Genomic DNA, 25,707 nt, shown 5'->3' on the forward strand with positions numbered 1-25,707 from the left:
ACAGTCTGAGTGTATCCAGGAAGAGGGAAGAGGCAGAGGGGCTGTAAGAGTGTGTTCGTGTGCACCGGCTGTGAGTGCACATGCACACACACTTCCAACCCATTTGCACCTTCCCTCTTCCTGGACTCACTCAGACATTTTTAAGACTCACAGCCTGTTCGCATCCACACACCTCCAGCCCCTCTGCCTCTTCCTTCTTCCTGGATTCACTTAAACGGTTTTAAGGCTCACAGCCGGTGCACACGCACACACGTCCAGCCCCTCTGCCTCTTACCTCTTCCTGGATTCACTCAGATGGTTTTAAGACTCACAGCGGGTGCACATCCACACACTTCCAGCAACTCTGCCTCTCCCCTCTTCCTGGGCTCACTCAGACATTTTTAAGAGTCACAGCCTGTGCACATTCAGACAATTCCAGCCCCTCTGCCTCCTCCCTCTTCCTGGATTCACTCAGATGGTTTTAAGACTCACAGCGGGTGCACATCCACACACTTCCAGCAACTCTGCCTCTTTCCTCTTCCTGGATTGAATCACACACACAAACACACACACACAGACACACACGCCTCCAGCCCCTCTGTCTCTTCCCTATTCCTGGATTCACTTAAACGGTTTTAAGGCTCACAGCCGGTGCACACGCACACACTTCCAGCCCCTCTGCCTCTTCCCTCTTCCTGGATACACTCAGACGTTTTTAAAACTCACAGCCTGTGCACACGAACACACTCTTACAGCCCCTCTGCCTCTTCCCTCTTCCTGGATACACTCAGACAGTTTTAAGACTCACAACCGGTGTACACGCACACACTTCCAGCCCCTCTGCCTCTTTCCTCTTCCTGTATTCAATCAGATGTTTTAAGACTCACAGCCTGTGCAAATCCACACAATTCCAGCCCCTCTGCCTCTTCCATCTTCTTTGGTTCACTCAGATGTTTTTAAGACTCACAGCCTGTGCACATGCACACACACTTCCAGCCCTTCTGCCTCCTCCCTCTTCCTGGATTCACTCAGAGAAGAGGGAAGGTCGGCTGTGAGCCTTAAAACGTCTGAGTGAATCCAGGAAAAGGTAAGAGGCAGAGGGGCTGGAAGTGTGGGCGTGTACATCGGCTGTGAGTCTTAAAACAGTCTGAGTGTATCCAGGAAGAGGGAAGAGGCAGAGGGGCTGTAAGAGTGTGTTCGTGTGCACCGGCTGTGAGTGCACATGCACACACACTTCCAACCCATTTGCACCTTCCCTCTTCCTGGACTCACTCAGACATTTTTAAGACTCACAGCCTGTTCGCATCCACACACCTCCAGCCCCTCTGCCTCTTCCTTCTTCCTGGATTCACTCAGGCGGTTTTAAGACTCTCACCCAGTCCAAATCCACACACTTCCAGCCCCTCTGCCTCTTCCCTCTTCCTGGATACACTCAGACGGTTTTCAATCTCACAACCTGTGCACATCCACACACTTCCAGCCCCTATGCCTCTTCCCTCTTACTGGATTCAATCAGACATTTTTAAGACTCACAGCCAGCGCGCACACACACACACACACGCCTCCAGCCCCTCTGTCCCTTCCCTATTCCTGGATTCACTTAAACAGTTTTAAAGCTCACAGCCGGTGCACACGCACACACTTCCAGCCCCTCTGCCTCTTACCTCTTCCTGGATTCACTCAGATGGTTTTAAGACTCACAGCGGGTGCACATCCACATACTTCCAGCAACTCTGCCTCTCCCCTCTTCCTGGACTCACTCAGACATTTTTAAGACTCACAGCCTGTGCACATCCAGACAATTCCAGCCCCTCTGCCTCCTCCCTCTTCCTGGATTCACTCAGATGGTTTTAAGACTCACAGCGGGTGCACATCCACACACTTCCAGCAACTCTGCCTCTCCCCTCTTCCTGAATACACTCAGATGGTTTTAAGACTCACAGCCGGTGCATACGCACACACTTCCAGCCCCTCTGCCTCTTCCTTCTTCCTGGATTCACTCAGACGGTTTTAAGACTCTCAGCCAGTGCAAATCCACACACTTCCAGCCCCTCTGCCTCTTCCCTCTTCCTGGATACACTCAGACGGTTTTCAATCTCACAACCTGTGCACATCCACACACTTCCAGCCCCTATGCCTCTTCCCTCTTACTGGATTCAATCAGACATTTTTAAGACTCACAGCCATCGCACACACACACACACACACGCCTCCAGCCCCTCTGTCCCTTCCCTATTCCTGGATTCACTTAAACGGTTTTAAGGCTCACATCCGGTGCACACGCACACACTTCCAGCCCCTCTGCCTCTTACCTCTTCCTGGATTCACTCAGAATGTTTTAAGACTCACAGCGGGTGCACATCCACACACTTCCAGCCCCTCTGCCTCTTCCTTCTTCCTGGATTCACTCAGACGGTTTTAAGACTCTCAGCCAGTGCAAATCCACACACTTCCAGCCCCTCTGCCTCTTCCCTCTTCCTGGACTCACTCAGACATTTTTAAGACTCACAGCCTGCACACACACACACACACACACACACGCCTCCAGCCCCTCTGTCTCTTCCCTATTCCTGGATTAATTTAAACGGTTTTAAGGGTCACAGCCGGTGCACACGCACACACTTCCAGCCCCTCTGCCTCTTCCCTCTTCCTGGATACACTCAGACGTTTTTAAAACTCACAGCCTGTGCACACGAACAAACTCTTACAGCCCGTCTGCCTCTTCCCTCTTCCTGGATACACTCAGACAGTTTTAAGACTCACAACCGGTGTACACGCACACACTTCCAGCCCCTCTACCTCTTTCCTCTTCCTGGATTCAATCAGACATTTTAAGACTCACAGCCTGTGCAAATCCACACACTTCCAGCCCCTCTGCCTCTTCCATCTTCGTCGGTTCACTCAGATGTTTTTAAGACTCACAGCCTGTGCACATGCACACACACTTCCATCCCTTCTGCCTCTTCCCTCTTCCAGGACTCACTCAGACATTTTTAAGACTCACAGCCTGTGCACAAACACACACATACATGCCTCCAGCCCCTCTGTCTCTTCCCTATTCCTGGATTCACTTAAACGGTTTTAAGACTCACAGCCGGTGCACAAGTACACACTTCCAGCCCCTCTGCCTCTTCCCTCTTACTGGATTCAAACCGTCTGAGTGTATCCAGGAAGAGGGAAGAGGCAGAGGGGCTGGAAGTGTGTGGATTTGCACTGGCTGAGAGTCTTAAAACCGTCTGAGTGAATCCAGGAAGAAGGAAGAGGCAGAGGGGCTGGAAGTGTGTGCGTATGCACCGGCTGTGAGTCTTAAAACCATCTGAGTGTATTCAGGAAGAGGGGAGAGGCAGAGTTGCTGGAAGTGTGTGGATGTGCACCCGCTGTGAGTCTTAAAACCATCTGAGTGAATCCAGGAAGAGGGAGGACTTTAGATAGTGGAGCAGCTGTGCACGTTACCCACAGAAGGGAACTTTTCACAGAGATGGGCGAACCAGAGCCTGAGTATCGAGAACTGTATTCCTTCACCAACCACACTTGCAAGGTTATGGGAAAAGGAAGTGTTTACATTGAAGAGCTCGATACACACATCCCTGATGTTTATTACATACCTTCAGCAACCAGTAATTTGCTTAGTCAAAGTCACTTGTCTAGAGATTTAAAGTTCCAGGTTCACCACCTCGAAAAAGCAAGTTACTTAGTTAAAGATGGTGATATTGTTGCTGAAACCATGCTGATTGGTGGTGTTTATTACTTAAAGCCAAAGCCTAAAGGGCAAGCACAGGCAAGTATGCAAACTCCAAAAAGGCACAACGCAGACCCAGAGAGAGTTGACCCAGAGAGAGAAAGCGTTACTGTGCCAAAGGCTCCTAAAGCCAACAAACAGAGAAAACAGAAACAGGTTGCTCAGACCAAGCCTGAGGGTCCTCATGAAACTGTTAATGTTGAGAATTCACTAACTGGTAAACCTTTGCATTCCAGGTGTATTCACAAGTGGCACAGAAGATTGGGGCATGCCAGTTTCCGTGTTCTTAGAAAGATGCCGGAGTTCGCAAAAGGTTTGGATCTAAAGGGGTGTAAGGTGTTTTTGGATTGTGCCGTTTGCAAAAAGGCTAAATCCAAGGCGGCTCCAATTCCAAAACACGCTACACGCCAGTCAACACGCATTTTTGATTTGGTACACACTGACATAGTGGGTCCTTTCCCACCAACACTTGGTGGCAGAAAGTATTTTTTAACAATTGTAGATAATCATTCTAGATATGGATTTGTATATCCTATGAAAGAGAAATCTGAGACCTTTCAGATCTTTAAAGACTTTGCAGCGTTTGTTTCTACACAATACCAAGTTCGCATTGCCAGAATCCAGAGTGACCGTGGTGCAGAATTCATGTCTCAGCGTTTCCAGGACTGGATGCGTAAGAATGGAATTCTTCATCAGACATCTGCTCCATATACACCGGCTCATAACGGAGTCGTAGAAAGAAGACAAGGGGTTCTACAAACCATGATGCGTTGTCTTCTAGAAGATGCCAATCTCAGTAACACATACTGGGGTGAAGCAATCAAGTATGCAAATTACATTGTCAACCGTACTTGGAGCAGTGTAATCAATCAAACTCCTTTCTACATGCTGTATGGCTACAAGCCTGATCTCAAGAACCTCCACATTTTTGGTTCATATGCTATGGTGAACACTCCCTTAAGTCAAAGAAGAAAGGGAGGTACAGTAGCAAAGAGACTGAGATTTATGGGTATTGATGATAATTCAAAATGGTTCAAATTCATTGATACTAAACATGTGATTGTCATTTCACAATCTGCTAATTTCGAGGAAGACATTGACTGGTCCAGGATTCATTCCAATGATCCTGAAGTTTATTTTCCTAGAGATGGTGTTCCAGATGCCACGCAGCCTGATGACAATTCGCAGGCAGATATTCCTTCTACCAGTTCTTCACAACCTGATGTTCCGTGTTCGCAAGCCGCGGATGCTGATGCTAGCGACGAACGTGAGGACGAGGATGATGATGAACAAGAAGAAGAAGACTGGACTGATGTTCCTAGACGCTCCAAGAGGGCCACAAAAGGAATCCCTCCACAACGTTATTCATGGCAACTGACAAAGTCACCATTACCTTTGATTTGCAACGTTACTCTTCCTCCAGAGACATTCACACAAATCAAACAGCTTCCTGATTCAGAACAAGACAAGTGGTATGATGCAATGCAGGATGAAATGGACAGTTTAAAGAAACTTAATGTATTCACACCTGCAAAACCTCCAGCAAACAAGAAAGTCATTGGCACCCGATGGGTCTACAGAATCAAGAAGAAACCAAATGGTGAGTCTTTATACAAAGCCAGACTTGTAGCTCAGGGTTTCGCTCAACGTTATCCTGAGGACTACACAAACACTTACTCACCAACAGTCAGAACTGAAAGTGTAAAAATTGCCTTAACCACTGCAACTATTCTTGGTTTAGAAGTTTTTCAATTTGATGTGGACACAGCTTATCTACATGCAGACCTAGATGAAGAGATCTACGTGAGAAGCCCTCCAGGATTCCGAAAGCAAGAAGGGGATACCTGGTTCCTGAACAAAAGTCTTTATGGTCTGAAACAGTCAGGTTTAATGTGGTATTTATGTCTTACTGACAAACTAAATTCAATGGGCTTTATTAAGTCCGAAACTGATGAATGCGTGTTCACAAAAAGATCTAACAATGCATATGAGATAATTCTTGTTTATGTTGATGATATTGTTTATATTGGTCCAAATAAGAAAATGAGTGAGATTTTTGCCAAAAGTTTGCAGAGATACTTCACACTAAAATCTTTAGGACACATTAGCACTTATTTAGGTGTTCAAATTGAAAAGACACAGAAGGGGTTTAGTCTTTCACAAGAAGAGAAAATTGACCACATTCTACATCATTGCAACATGAAAGATACTAGCACAATAAAGACACCCATGCAAACAGATTTTCACAACTTAACACATGAACCAAGTCCTGAGTTCGAGGATCAAACACTTTATCGTTCAGTCATTGGTTCACTATTATACATTAGTAGTTGGACCAGACCTGACATCGCACTTAGTGTTAATCTTTTATCACGACACGTAGGTAAGGCAACACAATTTCATTGGTCATGCATTAAGAAGTTGTTGAAATACCTGAAACACACTAAACACATGAAGTTATTGCTAGAACCAACACACACTGATCAACCAAAGTTAATTTGTTTTGCTGACGCCGACTGGGCGAGCGACAAGAAGTCACGCAAAAGCACTTCTGGTTACATGATGTTCCTAAATGGTTGTCCTGTTTACTGGCAAGTGAGAAAACAGAGTTTTGTTTCATGTTCATCTACTGAAGCTGAATACGCTTGTGTTTCAGATGCTTGTAATTCTCTAACGTGGTTTGATGCTTTGATCACAGATATCTGGACACGTCCGATTCGACCAATCACCGTGATGGAAGATAATGTATCTGTGGTCTATATTTCTGAGTCACATTTCACAGGTTCTAGGTCCAGACACATTGACATTCGTTATCAAAACACAAAGCAATTAGTTAAGCAAGGTTTTGTTAAATTGCAATATGTTTCTACACATGATCAGATCGCAGACATGCTTAACAAACCACTTGCCGCAAATCAACAAGAGTATCTGCGAAAGAAGATGTGCCTTAATTGATGATTTGATGACGTCAGCCCAGACTAGCAAAAGAAGGGGTGTCACGATGTTAAAAAGTTTGCTAGGCCTGAACTGACATTCAAGAGTTAAACTAAGAAAGCTTTATTGCGCAGGTCATAAAACAAAATGTTATCTGAAAGTGATTTATTGCGCATGCGTTACACATTCCAGAATTCCTTTCTTCTTTGTTCGGCTGCCAACTTGGCAACCGGTGCTTTCATTATCAAAATGTAACAATTAGTTATTTCTGTTTCATTTACTTTTATTATTTTCGTATTAAAGTTTGTTTATTAATTAGAATACTTCTTAAAGACTTTTATTTTTCTTAATATCTCAAAAGATATGCGGAAGGGAATCAGCCCGATCCATTGATCTCAAATTTCTACAGGGCGTTTTTCCCCCTGACACAGCCGGTGCACACGCACACACTTCCAGCCCCTCTGCCTCTTACCTCTTCCTGGATTCACTCAGACGTTTTAAGACTCACAGCCTGTGCACATCCAGACAATTCCAGCCCCTCTGCCTCCTCCCTCTTCCTGGATTCACTCAGACGGTTTTAAGGCTCACAGCCGGTGCACATCCACACACTTCCAGCCCCTCTGCCTCTCCCCTCTTCCTGAATACACTCAGATGGTTTTAAGACTGACAGCAGGTGCACACGCACACACTTCCAGCCCCTCTGCCTCTTCCTTCTTTCTGGATTCACTCAGACGGTTTTAAGATTCTCAGCCAGTGCAAATCCACACACTTCCAGCCCCTCTGCCTCTACCCTCTTCCTGGATACACTCAGACGGTTTTAAAACTCACAACCGGTGTACACGCACACACTTCCAGCCCCTCTGCCTCTTCCCTCTTCCTGGACTCACTCAGACATTTTTAAGAATTACAGCCTGTGCACACACACACACACACACACACACTTCCAGCCCCTCTGCCTCTTCCCTCTTCCTGGACTCACTCAGACATTTTTAAAACTCACAGCCTGTGCACACGAACACACTCTTACAGCCCGTCTGCCTCTTCCCTCTTCCTGGATACACTCAGACGGTTTTAAGACTCACAACCGGTGTACACGCACACACTTCCAGCCCCTCTGCCTCTCTCCTCTTCCTGGATTCAATCAAACGTTTTAAGACTCACAGCCTGTGCAAATCCACACACTTCCAGCCCCTCTGCCTCTTCCATCATCTTCGGTTCACTCAGATGTTTTTAAGACTCACAGCCTGTGCACATGCACACACACTTCCATCCCTTCTGCCTCTTCCCACTTCCTGGACTCACTCAGACATTTTTAAGACTCACAGCCTGTGCACACACACACACACACACACGCCTCCAGCCCCTCTGTCCCTTCCCTATTCCTGGATTCACTTAAACGGTTTTAAGGGTCACAGCCGGTGCACACGCACACACTTCCAGCCCCTCTGCCTCTTCCTTCTTCCTGGATACACTCAGACGTTTTTAAAACTCACAGCCTGTGCACACGAACACACTCTTACAGCCCGTCTGCCTCTTCCCTCTTCCTGGATACACTCAGACGGTTTTAAGACTCACAACCGGTGTACACGCAAACACTTCCAGCCCCTCTGCCTCTCTCCTCTTCCTGGATTCAATCAAACGTTTTAAGACTCACAGCCTGTGCAAATCCAAACACTTCCAGCCCCTCTGCCTCTTCCATCATCTTCGGTTCACTCAGATGTTTTTAAGACTCACAGCCTGTGCACATGCACACACACTTCCATCCCTTCTGCCTCTTCCCGCTTCCTGAATATACTCAGATGGTTTTAAGACTCACAGCCGGTGCACACGCACACACTTCCAGCCCCTCTGCCTCTTACCTCTTCCTGGATTCACTCAGACGTTTTAAGACTCACAGCCTGTGCACATCACACAATTCCAGCCCCTCTGCCTCTCCCCTCTTCCTGAATATACTCAGATGGTTTTAAGACTCACAGCCGGTGCACACGCACACACTTCCAGCCCCTCTGCCTCTTACCTCTTCCTGGATTCACTCAGACGTTTTAAGACTCACAGCCTGTGCACATCACACAATTCCAGCCCCTCTGCCTCTTCCCTCTTCCTGGATTCACTCAGATGGTTTTAAGACTCACAGCCGGTGTACATGCACACACTTCCATCCCTTCTGCTTCATCCCTCTTCCTGGACTCACTGAGACATTTTTAAGACTCACAGCCTGTGCACATACAAACACACACACACGCCTCCAGCCCCTCTGTCCCTTCCCTCTTCCTGGATTCACTCAGAGAAGAGGGAAGGTCGGCTGTGAGCCTTAAAACGTCTGAGTGAATCCAGGAAAAGGTAAGAGGCAGAGGGGCTGGAAGTGTGTGCGTGTACACCGGCTGTGAGTCTTAAAACAGTCTGAGTGTATCCAGGAAGAGGGAAGAGGCAGAGGGGCTGTAAGAGTGTGTTCGTGTGCACCGGCTGTGAGTGCACATGCACACACACTTCCAACCCATTTGCACCTTCCCTCTTCCTGGACTCACTCAGACATTTTTAAGACTCACAGCCTGTTCGCATCCACACACCTCCAGCCCCTCTGCCTCTTCCTTCTTCCTGGATTCACTTAAACGGTTTTAAGGCTCACAGCCGGTGCACACGCACACAGGTCCAGCCCCTCTGCCTCTTACCTCTTCCTGGATTCACTCAGATGGTTTTAAGACTCACAGCGCGTGCACATCCACACACTTCCAGCAACTCTGCCTCTCCCCTCTTCCTGGGCTCACTCAGACACTTTTAAGAGTCACAGCCTGTGCACATTCAGACAATTCCAGCCCCTCTGCCTCCTCCCTCTTCCTGGATTCACTCAGATGGTTTTAAGACTCACAGCGGGTGCACATCCACACACTTCCAGCAACTCTGCCTCTTTCCTCTTCCTGGATTGAATCACACACACAAACACACACACACAGACACACACGCCTCCAGCCCCTCTGTCTCTTCCCTATTCCTGGATTCACTTAAACGGTTTTAAGGCTCACAGCCGGTGCACACGCACACACTTCCAGCCCCTCTGCCTCTTCCCTCTTCCTGGATACACTCAGACGTTTTTAAAACTCACAGCCTGTGCACACGAACACACTCTTACAGCCCCTCTGTCTCTTCCTTCTTCCTGGATTCACTCAGATGTTTTTAAGACTCACAGCCTGTGCACATGCACACACACTTCCATCACTTCTGCCTCTTCCCTCTTCCTGGACTCACTCAGACATTTTTAAGACTCACAGCCTGTGCACACACACACACTTCCAGCCCCTCTGCCTCTTACCTCTTCCTGGATTCACTCAGATGGTTTTAAGAATCACAGCCTGTGCAAATCCACACACTTCCAGCCCCTCTGCCTCTCCCCTCTTCCTGAATACACTCAGACGGTTTTAAGACTCACAGCCGGTGCACACGCACACTCACTTCCAGCCCCTCTGTCTCTTCCTTCTTCCTGGATTCACTCAGATGTTTTTAAGACTCACAGCCTGTGCAAACACACACTCTTTCAGCCCCTCTGCCTCTTCCCTAATCCTGGATTCACTTAAATGGTTTTAAGGGTCACAGCCGGTGCACAAGCACACACTTCCAGCCCCTCTGCCTCTTCCCTCTTCCTGGATTCGCTCAGTCGGTTTTAAGACTCTAAGCCAGTGCAAATCCACACACTTCCAGCCCCTCTGCCTCTTCCATCTTCTTCGGTTCACTCAGATGTTTTAAAGACTCACAGCCCCTGCACATGCACAGACACTTCCATCCCTTCTGCCTCTTCCCTCTTCCTGGACTCACTCAGACATTTTTAAGACTCACAGCCTGTGCACACACACACACACACACACACACACACACACACACACACGCCTCCAGCCCCTCTGCCTCTTCCCTAATCCTGGATTCACTTAAACGGTTTTAAGACTCACAGCCGGTGCACAAGTACACACTTCCAGCCCCTCTGCCTCTTCCCTATTCATGGATTCACTTAAACGGTTTTAAGACTCACAGCCTGTGCACACGAACACACTCTTACAGCCCGTCTGCCTCTTCCCTCTTCCTGGATACACTCAGACAGTTTTAAGACTCACAACCGGTGTACACGCACACACTTCCAGCCCCTCTACCTCTTTCCTCTTCCTGGATTCAATCAGACGTTTTAAGACTCACAGCCTGTGCAAATCCACACACTTCCAGCCCCTCTGCCTCTTCCATCTTCGTCGGTTCACTCAGATGTTTTTAAGACTCACAGCCTGTGCACATGCACACACACTTCCATCCCTTCTGCCTCTTCCCTCTTCCAGGACACACTCAGACATTTTTAAGACTCACAGCCTGTGCACACACACACACATACACGCCTCCAGCCCCTCTGTCCCTTCCCTATTCCTGGATTCACTTAAACGGTTTTAAGGCTCACATCCGGTGCACACGCACACACTTCCAGCCCCTCTGCCTCTTACCTCTTCCTGGATTCAGTCAGATGGTTTTAAGACTCACAGCGGGTGCACATCCACACACTTCCAGCAACTCTGCCTCTCCCCTCTTCCTTGACTCACTCAGACATTTTTAAGACTCACAGCCTGTGCACATCCAGACAATTCCAGCCCCTCTCCCTCCTCCCTCTTCCTGGATTCACTCAGATGGTTTTAAGACTCACAGCGGGTGCACATCCACACACTTCCAGCAACTCTGCCTCTCCCCTCTTCCTGAATACACTCAGATGGTTTTAAGACTCACAGCCGGTGCACACGCACACACTTCCAGCCCCTCTGCCTCTTCCCTCTTCCTGGATTCACTCAGACGTTTTAAGACTCACAGCCTGTGCACATCCACACAATTCCAGCCCCTCTGCCTCTTCCCTCTTCCTGGATTCACTCAGATGGTTTTAAGCCTCACAGCCGGTGTACACGCACACACTTCCAGCCCCTCTGTCTCTTCCTTATTCCTGGATTCACTTAAACGGTTTTAAGGCTCACAGCCTGTGCACATCCACACACTTCCAGCCCCTCTGCCTCTCCCCTCTTCCTGAATACACTCAGATGGTTTTAAGACTCACAGCCGGTGCACAAACACACACTTCCATCCCCTCTGCCTCTTCCATCTTCCTGGATTCAATCAGATATTTTTAAAATTCACAGCCTGTGCACACACAGAGACCTCCAGCCCCTCTGCCTCTTCCCTATTCCTGGATTCACTTAAACGGTTTTAAGACTCACAGCCGGTGCACAAGTACACACTTCCAGCCGCTCTGCCTCTTCCCTATTCATGGATTCACTTAAACGGTTTTAAGACTCTCAGCCAGTGCAAATCCACACACTTCCAGCCCCTCTGCCTCTTCCCTCTTCCTGGATACACGCAGACAGTTTTAAAACTCACAACCGGTGTACGCGCACACACTTCCAGCCCCTCTGCCTCTTCCCTCTTCCTGGATTCAATCAGATATTTTTAAAACTCACATCCTGTGCACACGCACACACTTCCAGCCCCTCTGCCTCTTCCCTACTCATGGATTCTCTAAAATGGTTTTAAGACTCACAGCCGGTGCACACGCACACACTTCCAGCCCCTCTGCCTCTTACCTCTTCCTGGATTCAGTCAGATGGTTTTAAGACTCACAGCGGGTGCACATCCACACACTTCCAGCAACTCTGCCTCTCCCCTCTTCCTTGACTCACTCAGACATTTTTAAGACTCACAGCCTGTGCACATCCAGACAATTCCAGCCCCTCTCCCTCCTCCCTCTTCCTGGATTCACTCAGATGGTTTTAAGACTCACAGCGGGTGCACATCCACACACTTCCAGCAACTCTGCCTCTCTCCTCTTCCTGAATACACTCAGATGGTTTTAAGACTCACAGCCGGTGCATACGCACACACTTCCAGCCCCTCTGCCTCTTCCCTCTTCCTGGATTCACTCAGACGTTTTAAGACTCACAGCCTGTGCACATCCACACAATTCCAGCCCCTCTGCCTCTTCCCTCTTCCTGGATTCACTCAGATGGTTTTAAGCCTCACAGCCGGTGTACACGCACACACTTCCAGCCCCTCTGTCTCTTCCTTATTCCTGGATTCACTTAAACGGTTTTAAGGCTCACAGCCTGTGCACATCCACACACTTCCAGCCCCTCTGCCTCTCCCCTCTTCCTGAATACACTCAGATGGTTTTAAGACTCACAGCCGGTGCACAAACACACACTTCCATCCCCTCTGCCTCTTCCATCTTCCTGGATTCAATCAGATATTTTTAAAATTCACAGCCTGTGCACACACAGAGACCTCCAGCCCCTCTGCCTCTTCCCTATTCCTGGATTCACTTAAACGGTTTTAAGACTCACAGCCGGTGCACAAGTACACACTTCCAGCCCCTCTGCCTCTTCCCTATTCATGGATTCACTTAAACGGTTTTAAGACTCTCAGCCAGTGCAAATCCACACACTTCCAGCCCCTCTGCCTCTTCCCTCTTCCTGGATACACTCAGACAGTTTTAAAACTCACAACCGGTGTACACGCACACACTTCCAGCCCCTCTGCCTCTTCCCTCTTCCTGGATTCAATCAGATATTTTTAAAACTCACATCCTGTGCACACGCACACACTTCCAGCCCCTCTGCCTCTTCCCTACTCATGGATTCTCTAAAATGGTTTTAAGACTCACAGCCGGTGCACACGCACACACTTCCAGCCCCTCTGCCTCTTACCTCTTCCTGGATTCAGTCAGATGGTTTTAAGACTCACAGCGGGTGCACATCCACACACTTCCAGCAACTCTGCCTCTCCCCTCTTCCTTGACTCACTGAGACATTTTTAAGACTCACAGCCTGTGCACATCCAGACAATTCCAGCCCCTCTCCCTCCTCCCTCTTCCTGGATTCACTCAGATGGTTTTAAGACTCACAGCGGGTGCACATCCACACACTTCCAGCAACTCTGCCTCTCCCCTCTTCCTGAATACACTCAGATGGTTTTAAGACTCACAGCCGGTGCACACGCACACACTTCCAGCCCCTCTGCCTCTTCCTTCTTCCTGGATTCACTCAGACGGTTTTAAGACTCTCAGCCAGTGCAAATCCACACACTTCCAGCCCCTCTGCCTCTTCCCTCTTCCTGGATTCAATCAGATATTTTTAAAATTCACAGCCTGTGCACACACAGAGACCTCCAGCCCCTCTGCCTCTTCCCTATTCCTGGATTCACTTAAACGGTTTTAAGACTCACAGCCGGTGCACAAGTACACACTTCCAGCCCCTCTGCCTCTTCCCTATTCATGGATTCACTTAAACGGTTTTAAGACTCTCAGCCAGTGCAAATCCACACACTTCCAGCCCCTCTGCCTCTTCCCTCTTCCTGGATACACTCAGACAGTTTTAAAACTCACAACCGGTGTACACGCACACACTTCCAGCCCCTCTGCCTCTTCCCTCTTCCTGGATTCACTTAAACGGTTTTAAGACTCACAGCCTGTGCATACGAACACACTCTTACAGCCCGTCCGCCTCTTCCCTCTTCCTGGATACACTCAGACAGTTTTAAGACTCACAACCGGTGTACACGCACACACTTCCAGCCCCTCTACCTCTTTCCTCTTCCTGGATTCAATCAGACGTTTTAAGACTCGCAGCCTGTGCAAATCCACACACTTCCAGCCCGTCTGCCTCTTCCATCTTCGTCGGTTCACTCAGATGTTTTTAAGACTCACAGCCTGTGCACATGCACACACACTTCCATCCCTTCTGCCTCTTCCCTCTTCCAGGACTCACTCAGACATTTTTAAGACTCACAGCCTGTGCACACACACACACATACATGCCTCCAGCCCCTCTGTCTCTTCCCTATTCCTGGATTCACTTAAACGGTTTTAAGACTCACAGCCGGTGCACAAGTACACACTTCCAGCCCCTCTGCCTCTTCCCTCTTACTGGATTCAATCAGATATTTTTAAAATTCACAGCCTGTGCACACACAGAGACCTCCAGCCCCTCTGCCTCTTCCCTATTCATGGATTCACTTAAACGGTTTTAAGACTCACAGCCGGTGCACACGAACACACTCTTACAGCCCCTCTGCTTCTTCCCTCTTCCTGGATACACTCAGACGGTTTGAAGACTCACAGCCGGTGTACACGCACACACTTCCAGCCCCTCTGTCTCTTCCCTATTCCTGGATTCAATTAAACGGTTTTAAGGCTCACAGCCGGTGCACAAACACACACTTCCATCCCTTCTGCCTCTTCCCTCTTCCTGGACTCACTCAGACATTTTTAAGACTCACAGCCTGTGCACACACACACACACACACACACGCCTCCAGCCCCTCTGTCCCTTCCCTATTCCTGGATTCACTTAAATGGTTTTAATGCTCACAGCCGGTGCACACGCACACACTTCCAGCCCCTCTGCCTCTTACCTCTTCCTGGATTCACTCAGACGTTTTAAGACTCACAGCCTGTGCACATCCAGACAATTCCAGCCCCTCTGACTCTTCCCTATTCATGGATGCACTTAAACGGTTTTAAGACTCACAGCGGGTGCACACGCACACACTTCCAGCCCCTGTGCCTCTTACCTCTTACTGGATTCAATCAGATATTTTTAAAACTCACATCCTGTGCACACGAACACACTTCCAGCCCCTCTGCCTCTTCCCTACTCATGGATTCTCTAAAATGGTTTTAAGACTCACAGCCGGTGCACACGCACACACTTCCAGCCCCTCTGCCTCTTACCTCTTCCTGGATTCAGTCAGATGGTTTTAAGACTCACAGCGGGTGCACATCCACACACTTCCAGGAACTCTGCCTCTCCCCTCTTCCTTGACTCACTGAGACATTTTTAAGACTCACAGCCTGTGCACATCCAGACAATTCCAGCCCCTCTCCCTCCTCCCTCTTCCTGGATTCACTCAGATGGTTTTAAGACTCACAGCGGGTGCACATCCACACACTTCCAGCAACTCTGCCTCTCCCCTCTTCCTGAATACACTCAGATGGTTTTAAGACTCACAGCCGGTGCACACGCACACACTTCCAGCCCCTCTGCCTCTTCCTTCTTCCTGGATTCACTCAGACGGTTTTAAGACTCTCAGCCAGTGCAAATCCACACACTTCCAGCCCCTCTGCCTCTTCCCTCTTCCTGGATTCAATCAGATATTTTTAAAATTCACAGCCTGTGCACACACAGAGACCTCCAGCCCCTCTGCCTCTTCCCTATTCCTGGATTCACTTAAACGGTTTTAAGACTCACAGCCGGTGCACAAGTACACACTTCCAGCCCCTCTGCCTCTTCCCTATTCATGGATTCACTTAAACGGTTTTAAGACTCTCAGCCAGTGCAAATCCACACACTTCCAGCCCCTCTGCCTCTTCCCTCTTCCTGGATACACTCAGACAGTTTTAAAACTCACAACCGGTGTACACGCACACACTTCCAGCCCCTCTGCCTCTTCCCTCTTCCTGGATTCACTTAAACGGTTTTAAGACTCACAGCCTGTGCACACGAACACACTCTTACAGCCCGTCCGCCTCTTCCCTCTTCCTGGATACACTCAGACAGTTTTAAGACTCACAACCGGTGTACACGCACACACTTCCAGCCCCTCTACCTCTTTCCTCTTCCTGGATTCAATCAGACGTTTTAAGACTCGCAGCCTGTGCAAATCCACACACTTCCAGCCCGTCTGCCTCTTCCATCTTCGTCGGTTCACTCAGATGTTTTTAAGACTCACAGCCTGTGCACATGCACACACACTTCCATCCCTTCTGCCTCTTCCCTCTTCCAGGACTCACTCAGACATTTTTAAGACTCACAGCCTGTGCACACACACACACATACATGCCTCCAGCCCCTCTGTCTCTTCCCTATTCCTGGATTCACTTAAACGGTTTTAAGACTCACAGCCGGTGCACAAGTACACACTTCCAGCCCCTCTGCCTCTTCCCTCTTACTGGATTCAATCAGATATTTTTAAAATTCACAGCCTGTGCACACACAGAGACCTCCAGCCCCTCTGCCTCTTCCCTATTCATGGATTCACTTAAACGGTTTTAAGACTCACAGCCGGTGCACACGAACACACTCTTACAGCCCCTCTGCTTCTTCCCTCTTCCTGGATACACTCAGACGGTTTGAAGACTCACAGCCGGTGTACACGCACACACTTCCAGCCCCTCTGTCTCTTCCCTATTCCTGGATTCAATTAAACGGTTTTAAGGCTCACAGCCGGTGCACAAACACACACTTCCATCCCTTCTGCCTCTTCCCTCTTCCTGGACTCACTCAGACATTTTTAAGACTCACAGCCTGTGCACACACACACACACACACACACGCCTCCAGCCCCTCTGTCCCTTCCCTATTCCTGGATTCACTTAAATGGTTTTAATGCTCACAGCCGGTGCACACGCACACACTTCCAGCCCCTCTGCCTCTTACCTCTTCCTGGATTCACTCAGACGTTTTAAGACTCACAGCCTGTGCACATCCAGACAATTCCAGCCCCTCTGCCTCCTCCCTCTTCCTGGATTCACTCAGATGGTTTTAAGACTCACAGCCGGTGCACATCCACACACTTCCAGCCCCTCTGCCTCTCCCCTCTTCCTGAATATACTCAGATGGTTTTAAGACTCACAGCCGGTGTACACGCACACACTTCCAGCCCCTCTGCCTCTTACCTCTTCCTGGATTCACTCAGACGTTTTAAGGCTCACAGCCTGTGCACATCCACACACTTCCAGCCCCTATGCCTCTCCCCTCTTCCTGAATACACTCAGATGGTTTTAAGACTCACAGCCGATGCACAAACACACACTTCCATCCCCTCTGCCTCTTCCATCTTCTTCGGTTCACTCAGATGTTTTTAAGACTCACAGCCTGTGCACATGCACACAAATTTCCAGACCCTCTGCCTCTTCCCTCTTACTGGATTCAATCAGATATTTTTAAAACTCACATCCTCTGCACACACACACACTTCCAGCCCCTCTGCCTCTAACCTCTTCCTGGATTCACTCAGAGGTTTTAAGACTCACAGCCTGTGCACATCCACACAATTCCAGCCCCTCTGCCTCTTCCCTAATCCTGGATTCACTCAGAGGTTTTAAGACTCACAGGCTGTGCACATCCACACAATTCCAGCCCCTCTGCCTCTTCCCTCTTCCTGGATACACTCAGACGCTTTGAAGACTCACAACCGGTGTACACGCACACACTTCCAGCCCCTCTGCCTCTTTCCACTTCCTGGATTCAATCAGACATTTTTAAGACTCACAGCCTGTGCACACACAAACACACACACACGCCTCCAGCCCCTCTGTCTCTTCCTTATTCCTGGATTCACTTAAACGGTTTTAAGGCTCACAGCCTGTGCACATCCACACACTTCCAGCCCCTATGCCTCTCCCCTCTTCCTGAATACACTCAGATGGTTTTAAGACTCACAGCCGGTGTACACAGACACACTTCCAGCCCCTCTGTCTCTTCCCTCTTCCTGGATTCAATCAGACGTTTTAAGACTCACAGCCTGTGCAAATCCACACACTTCCATCCCTTCTGCCTCTTCCCTCTTCCTGGACTCACTCAGACATTTTTAAGACTCACAGCCTGTGCGCACACACACACACACACACACACGCCTCCAGCCCCTCTATCCCTTCCCTATTCCTGGATTCACTTAAACGGTTTTAAGGCTCACAGCCGGTACACACGCACACACTTCCAGGCTCTTTCCCTTTTACCTCTTCCTGGATTCACTCAAACGTTTTAAGACTCACAGCCTGTGCACATCCACACAATTCCAGCCCCTCTGCCTCCTCCCTCTTCCTGGATTCACTTAGATGGTTTTAAGACTCACAGCCTGTGCACAAGAACACACTCTTTCAGCCCCTCAGTCTCTTCCCTCCTCCTCAATTTACTCAGACGGTTTTAAGACTCACAGCCTGTGCACATCCACACAATTCCAGCCCCTCTGCCTCCTCCCTCTTCCTGGATTCACTCAGATGGTTTTTAGACTCACAGCTGGTGCACATCCACAAACCTCTACCCCCTCTGCCTCTCCCCTCTTCCTGAATACACTCAGATGGTTTTAAGACTCACAGCCGGTGCACACGCACACACTTCCAGCCCCTCTGCCTCTTCCCTCTTCCTGGATTCACTCAGACGTTTTAAGACTCACAGCCTGTGCACATCCACACAATTCCAGCCCCTCTTCCTCTTCCCTCTTCCTGGATTCACTCAGATGGTTTTAAGCCTCACAGCCGGTGTACACGCACACACTTCCAGCCCCTCTGTCTCTTCCTTATTCCTGGATTCACTTAAACGGTTTTAAGGCTCACAGCCTGTGCACATCCACACACTTCCAGCCCCTCTGCCTCTCCCCTCTTCCTGAATACACTCAGATGGTTTTAAGACTCACAGCCAGTGCACAAACACACACTTCCATCCCCTCTGCCTCTTCCATCTTCTTTGGTTCACTCAGATGTTTTTAAGACTCACAGCCTGTGCACATGCACACACATTTCCAGACCCTCTGCCTCTTCCCTCTTACTGGATTCAATCAGATATTTTTAAAACTCACATCCTGTGCACACGCACACACTTCCAGCCCCTCTGCCTCTTACCTCTTCCTGGATTCAGTCAGATGGTTTTAAGACTCACAGCGGGTGCACATCCACACACTTCCAGCAACTCTGCCTCTCCCCTCTTCCTTGACTCACTGAGACATTTTTAAGACTCACAGCCTGTGCACATCCAGACAATTCCAGCCCCTCTCCCTCCTCCCTCTTCCTGGATTCACTCAGATGGTTTTAAGACTCACAGCGGGTGCACATCCACACACTTCCAGCAACTCTGCCTCTCCCCTCTTCCTGAATACACTCAGATGGTTTTAAGACTCACAGCCGGTGGACACGCACACACTTCCAGCCCCTCTGCCTCTTCCCTACTCATGGATTCTCTAAAATGGTTTTAAGACTCACAGCCGGTGCACACGCACACACTTCCAGCCCCTCTGCCTCTTACCTCTTCCTGGACTCACTCAGACATTTTTAAGACTCACAGCCAGTGCACACACACATACCTCCAGCCCCTCTGCCTCTTCCCTCTTCCTGGAATCACTGAGACATTTTTGAGACTCACAGCCTGTGCACATGCACACACACTTCCAACCCATTTGCATCTTCCCTCTTCCTGGACTCACTCAGACATTTTAAAGACTCACAGCCTGTGCGCATCCACACACCTCCAGCCCCTCTGCCCCTTCCTTCTTCCTGGATTCCCTCAGACGGTTTTAAGAGTCTCAGCCAGTGCAAATCCACACACTTCCAGCCCCTCTGCCTCTTCATTTTTCCTGGATACACTCAGACGGTTTTCAATCTCACAACCTGTGCACACACACATACTTCCATCCCTTCTGCCTCTTCCCTATTCCAGGACTCACTCAGACGGTTTTAACACTCACAGCCGGTGTACACGCACACAATTCCAGCCCCTCTGCCTCTTCCCTACTCATGGATTCTCTAAAATGGTTTTAAGACTCACAGCCGGTGCACACGCACACACTTCCAGCCCCTCTGCCTCTTACCTCTTTCTGGACTCACTCAGACATTTTTAAGACTCACAGCCAGTGCACACACACATACCTCCAGCCCCTCTGCCTCTTCCCTCTTCCTGGAATCACTGAGACATTTTTGAGACTCACAGCCTGTGCACATGCACACACACTTCCAACCCATTTGCATCTTCCCTCTTCCTGGACTCACTCAGACATTTTTAAGACTCACAGCCTGTGCGCATCCACACACCTCCAGCCCCTATGCCTCTTCCTTCTTCCTGGATTCACTCAGACGGTTTTAAGAGTCTCAGCCAGTGCAAATCCACACACTTCCAGCCCCTCTGCCTCTTCATTTTTCCTGGATACACTCAGACGGTTTTCAATCTCACAACCTGTGCACATCCACACACTTCCATCCCTTCTGCCTCTTCCCTCTTCCAGGACTCACTCAGACATTTTTAAGACTCACAGCCTCTGCACAAACACATACCTCCAGCCCCTCTGCCTCTTCCCTCTTCCTGGATACACTCAGACGGTTTTAACACTCACAGGCGGTGTACACGCACACAATTCCAGCCCCTCTGCCTCTTACCTCTTCCTGGATTCACTCAGACGTTTTAAGACTCACAGCCTGTGCACATCCACACAATTCCAGCCCCTCTGCCTCCTCCCTCTTCCTGGATTCACTCAGATGGTTTTAAGACTCACAGCCTGTGCACAAGAACACACTCTTTCAGCCCCTCAGTCTCTTCCCTCCTCCTCAATTTACTCAGACGGTTTTAAGACTCACAGCCTGTGCACATCCACACAATTCCAGCCCCTCTGCCTCCTCCCTCTTCCTGGATTCACTCAGATGGGTTTTAGACTCACAGCTGGTGCACATCCACACACCTCTAGCCCCTCTGCCTCTCCCCTCTTCCTGAATACACTCAGATGGTTTTAAGACTCACAGCCGGTGCCCACGCACACAATTCCAGCCCCTCTACCTCTTCCCTCTTCCTGGATTCACTCAGACGTTTTAAGACTCACAGCCTGTGCACATCCACACAATTCCAGCCCCTCTGCCTCTTCCCTCTTCCTGGATTCACTCAGATGGTTTTAAACCTCACAGCCGGTGTACACGCACACACTTCCAGCCCCTCTGTTTCTTCCCTATTCCTGGATTCACTTAAACGGTTTTAAGGCTCACAGCCTGTGCACATCCACACACTTCCAGCCCCTCTGCCTCTCCCCTCTTCCTGAATACACTCAGATGGTTTTAAGACTCACAGCCTGTGCGCATCCACACACCTCCAGCCCCTCTGCCTCTTCCTTCTTCCTGGATTCACTCAGACGGTTTTAAGAGTCTCAGCCAGTGCAAATCCACACACTTCCAGCCCCTCTGCCTCTTCATTTTTCCTGGATACACTTAGACGGTTTTCAATCTCACAACCTGTGCACACACACATACTTCCATCCCTTCTGCCTCTTCCCTATTCCAGGACTCACTCAGACGGTTTTAACACTCACAGCCGGTGTACACGCACACAATTCCAGCCCCTCTGCCTCTTACCTCTTCCTGGAGTCACTCAGACATTTTAAGACTCACAGCCTGTGCACATCCACACAATTCCAGCCCCTCTGCCTCCTCCCTCTTCCTGGATTCACTCAGACGTTTTAAGACTCACAGCCTGTGTAGAACCACACAATTCCAGCCCCTCTGCCTCCTCCCTCTTCCTGGATTCACTCAGATGGTTTTAAGACTCACAGCCTGTGCACAAGAACACACTCTTTCAGCCCCTCAGTCTCTTCCCTCCTCCTCAATTTACTCAGACGGTTTTAAGACTCACAGCCTGTGCACATCCACACAATTCCAGCCCCTCTACCTCCTCCCTCTTCCTGGATTCACTCAGATGGTTTTTAGACTCACAGCTGGTGCACATCCACACACCTCTAGCCCCTCTGCCTCTCCCCTCTTCCTGAATACACTCAGATGGTTTTAAGACTCACAGCGGGTGCACACGCACACACTTCCAGCCCCTCTGTCTCTTCCTTATTCCTGGATTCACTTAAACGGTTTTAAGGCTCACAGCCTGTGCACATCCACACACTTCCAGCCCCTCTGCCTCTCCCCTCTTCCTGAATACACTCAGATGGTTTTAAGACTCACAGCCGGTGCACAAACACACACTTCCATCCCCTCTGCCTCTTCCATCTTCTTCGGTTCACTCAGATGTTTTTAAGACTCACAGCCTGTGCACATGCACACACATTTCCAGACCCTCTGCCTCTTCCCTCTTACTGGATTCAATCAGATATTTTTAAAACTCACATCCTGTGCACACGGACACACTTCCAGCCCCTCTGCCTCTTCCCTACTCATGGATTCTCTAAAATGGTTTTAAGACTCACAGCCGGTGCACACGCACACACTTCCAGCCCCTCTGCCTCTTACCTCTTTCTGGACTCACTCAGACATTTTTAAGACTCACAGCCAGTGCACACACACATACCTCCAGCCCCTCTGCCTTTCCCTTTTCCTGGAATCACTCAGACGGTTTTAAGAGTCTCAGCCATTGGAAATCCACACACTTCCAGCCCCTCTGCCTCTTCATTTTTCCTGGATACACTCAGACGGTTTTCAATCTCACAACCTGTGCACATCCACACACTTCCATCCCTTCTGCCTCTTCCCTCTTCCAGGACTCACTCAGACATTTTTAAGACTCACAGCCTCTGCACAAACACATACCTCCAGCCCCTCTGCCTCTTCCCTCTTCCTGGATACACTCAGACGGTTTTAACACTCACAGCCGGTGTACACGCACACAATTCCAGCCCCTCTGCCTCATACCTCTTCCTGGATTCACTGAGACGTTTTAAGACTCACAGCCTGTGCACATCCACACAATTCCAGCCCCTCTGCCTCCTCCCTCTTCCTGGATTCACTCAGACGTTTTAAGTCTCACAGCCTGTGTAGAACCACACAATTCCAGCCCCTCTGCCTCCTCCCTCTTCCTGGATTCACTCAGATGGTTTTAAGACTCACAGTCTATGCACATCCACACACTTCCATCCCTTCTGCCTCTTCCCACTTCCTGAACTCACTCAGACATTTTTAAGATTCACAGCCTGTGCACACACACACACGCCTCCAGCCCCTCTGTCTCTTAAACTGTTTTAAGGCTCACAGCCGGAGCACACGCACACAATTCCAGCCCCTCTGCCTCTTCCCTCTTCCTGGATTCACTCAGACGTTTTAAGACTCACAGCCTGTGCACATCCACACAATTCCAGCCCCTCTGCCTCCTCCCTCTTCCTGGATTCACTCAGATGGTTTTTAGACTCACAGCTGGTGCACATCCACACACCTCTAGCCCCTCTGCCTCTCCCCTCTTCCTGAATACACTCAGATGGTTTTAAGACTCACAGCCGGTGCACACGCACACAATTCCAGCCCCTCTGCCTCTTCCCTCTTCCTGGATTCACTCAGACGTTTTAAGACTCACAGCCTGTGCACATCCACACAATTCCAGCCCCTCTGCCTCTTCCCTCTTCCTGGATTCACTCAGATGGTTTTAAGCCTCACAGCCGGTGTACACGCACACACTTCCAGCCCCTCTGTCTCTTCCCTATTCCTGGATTCACTTAAACGGTTTTAAGGCTCACAGCCTGTGCACATCCACACACTTCCAGCCCCTCTGCCTCTCCCCTCTTCCTGAATACACTCAGATGTTTTTAAGACTCACAGCCTGTGCACATGCACACACATTTCCAGACTCTCTGCCTCTTCCCTCTTACTGGATTCAATCAGATATTTTTAAAACTCACATCCTGTGCACACGCACACACTTCCAGCCCCTCTGCCTCTTCCCTAATCCTGGATTCACTTAAATGGTTTTAAGACTCACAGCCGGTGCACAACCACACACTTCCAGCCCCTCTGCCTCTAACCTCTTCCTGGATTCACTGAGACGTTTTAAGACTCACAGCCTGTGCACATCCACACAATTCCAGCCCCTCTGCCTCTTCCCTCTTACTGGATTCAATCAGATATTTTTAAAACTCACATCCTGTGCACACGGACACACTTCCAGCCCCTCTGCCTCTTCCCTACTCATGGATTCTCTAAAATGGTTTTAAGACTCACAGCCGGTGCACATGCACACACTTCCAGCCCCTCTGCCTCTTACCTCTTTCTGGACTCACTCAGACATTTTTAAGACTCACAGCCAGTGCACACACACATACCTCCAGCCCCTCTGCCTCTTCCCTCTTCCTGGAATCACTCAGACGGTTTTAAGAGTCTCAGCCAGTGGAAATCCACACACTTCCAGACCCTCTGCCTCTTCATTTTTCCTGGATACACTCAGACGGTTTTCAATCTCACAACCTGTGCACATCCACACACTTCCATCCCTTCTGCCTCTTCCCTCTTCCAGGACTCACTCAGACATTTTTAAGACTCACAGCCTCTGCACAAACACATACCTCCAGCCCCTCTGCCTCTTCCCTCTTCCTGGATACACTCAGACGGTTTTAACACTCACAGCCGGTGTACACGCACACAATTCCAGCCCCTCTGCCTCATACCTCTTCCTGGATTCACTGAGACGTTTTAAGACTCACAGCCTGTGCACATCCACACAATTCCAGCCCCTCTGCCTCCTCCCTCTTCCTGGATTCACTCAGACGTTTTAAGTCTCACAGCCTGTGTAGAACCACACAATTCCAGCCCCTCTGCCTCCTCCCTCTTCCTGGATTCACTCAGATGGTTTTAAGACTCACAGCCTGTGCACAAGAACACACTCTTTCAGCCCCTCAGTCTCTTCTCTCCTCCTCAATTTACTCAGACGGTTTTAAGACTCACAGCCTGTGCACATCCACACAATTCCAGCCCCTCTGCCTCCTCCCTCTTCCTGGATTCACTCAGATGGTTTTTAGACTCACAGCTGGTGCACATCCACACACCTCTAGCCCCTCTGCCTCTCCCCTCTTCCTGAATACACTCAGATGGTTTTAAGACTCACAGCCGGTGCACACGCACACAATTCCAGCCCCTCTGCCTCTTCCCTCTTCCTGGATTCACTCAGACGTTTTAAGACTCACAGCCTGTGCACATCCACACAATTCCAGCCCCTCTGCCTCTTCCCTCTTCCTGGATTCACTCAGATGGTTTTAAGCCTCACAGCCGGTGTACACGCACACACTTCCAGCCCCTCTGTCTCTTCCCTATTCCTGGATTCACTTAAACGGTTTTAAGGCTCACAGCCTGTGCACATCCACACACTTCCAGCCCCTCTGCCTCTCCCCTCTTCCTGAATACACTCAGATGTTTTTAAGACTCACAGCCTGTGCACATGCACACACATTTCCAGACCCTCTGCCTCTTCCCTCTTACTGGATTCAATCAGATATTTTTAAAACTCACATCCTGTGCACACGCACACACTTCCAGCCCCTCTGCCTCTTCCCTAATCCTGGATTCACTTAAATGGTTTTAAGACTCACAGCCGGTGTAC

This window comes from Natrix helvetica, assembly GCF_964273705.1.
Source record: "Natrix helvetica genome assembly, chromosome: W".
NCBI lineage: Eukaryota > Metazoa > Chordata > Lepidosauria > Squamata > Natricidae > Natrix > Natrix helvetica.